The 1,411-nt window shown below is 35.9% G+C and overlaps 1 protein-coding gene across 1 annotated transcript in view; it reads right to left on the bottom strand.

The window, feature by feature from the left end:
- The window catches only part of LOC106460549 (potassium channel subfamily T member 1-like), a 101,096-nt gene that overhangs the window by 64,293 nt on the left and 35,392 nt on the right, over window positions 1-1,411 (bottom strand). The window lies entirely within an intron of this gene.

Raw genomic sequence — 1,411 nt, 5'->3', positions numbered from 1 at the left:
GATAAGTGTTTAATATATAGCGTATCAGTATTGATTCTATAGTTTTCACTCCACATCAGTTTTACCAGAACTAAAACAAACTCTCACTGTCATCAATGACAAATATTAACCATTCAAAAGAGTGAAATAATAAAGGTACAAATATTTAACTTGTTTGTTGTTCAACGAATGAATACTAATCCTAAAGTTAAGTCGTATTTTAGCAAACGTCATGAATGAGTTTTATTACAAAGTATAATTCGTGTAGTATGAGTACTTTAAAATTTAAAGTGGGTCAGAGTTAGGACTAAATCAACACTTCTCTAAAAAAATCATATCTAGTAAAAACAGAGATACTCAGTAACGCGTATGTGTTCCTTGGTGTTGATACAATCTCTGCATTTGTGAAATATAATTCTGATCAGCCGGTGGACAACGTTATGTCAGATCCAGACTCATTACACACTAGTGCAATGACGAGCTGTACAACGTCGACTGGTGTGTTAGTTTGGACGTACACGGCATCCAAAATAGTTCTAGAAATGTTCGGTGAGATAGAGATCACGAACTTCTTCCTTGTCAGTTCATGATCCTTTAGGTTTCCTTCTAAAGATATCTAATTGCAATCCTGGTTGTGACATTATCCTGCATTAGGAAGAAACCTGTTTTGATTGCACATTTGATGTCGCATTTAGTATTTCATTGATAATTAAATTCGCCTCTCGGAAACACGATCTGTTCATTCGCTTTCCCTCTAATGTTTTTCAATACCATTGAACCGGCACTAAAACTGTCACACTGTGAAAACATAGCTTACGTCTGGCTTTCCAGACACTAGCACGTCAAACATTGGCAAACACATGAAGCACTGGCTCACTTGTGAGGAGTACAACTGTGCCATCGGTTCTTGTAACCTCCTCACCCGTGAGGGGTACAACTGTACTCGGTAGAATTGTTGTCAAATCTCTTTATGTGAAGTGCTGTTCGATCAATTGCAGAGTTGAGGAAATTGTTTTTTTCCAACTTTGAATATATTTACTCCTGTCGTCTAATCAATTCATCATTGATAATCACTCTAGTTGCTATCCTCAAATCTATATTGAGTCAGTGGATCAAATATTCTCAATGCCTATGCTGTGCGAATAGCGATTGTTAAGTGATAACATAGGCCTGCGATGGTCTTATTATCTTCAAATTTTCAAATGTTCTACAGTAATTCCTGTACGCTGAATCCGAAAATTATATCCATTTTTCTCCATCACCTACAGATGTTTTTACTAAACATAATATGTACTTTTACACAAGTGAATAAGTTTCATTGAAATCGGGTCACATTTTGTTTTACTTAAATGTTGAAAACCTCTGGCTATAGATTTCTATAGACCAATCGCGACGCGAGTGTCTTATCGATAGTTCTAGAACCCAAATATAA

Source organism: Limulus polyphemus, unplaced genomic scaffold, assembly GCF_000517525.1.
Source record: "Limulus polyphemus unplaced genomic scaffold, Limulus_polyphemus-2.1.2 Scaffold793, whole genome shotgun sequence".
NCBI lineage: Eukaryota > Metazoa > Arthropoda > Merostomata > Xiphosura > Limulidae > Limulus > Limulus polyphemus.
This window is presented reverse-complemented; position numbering and strand designations above follow the sequence as displayed.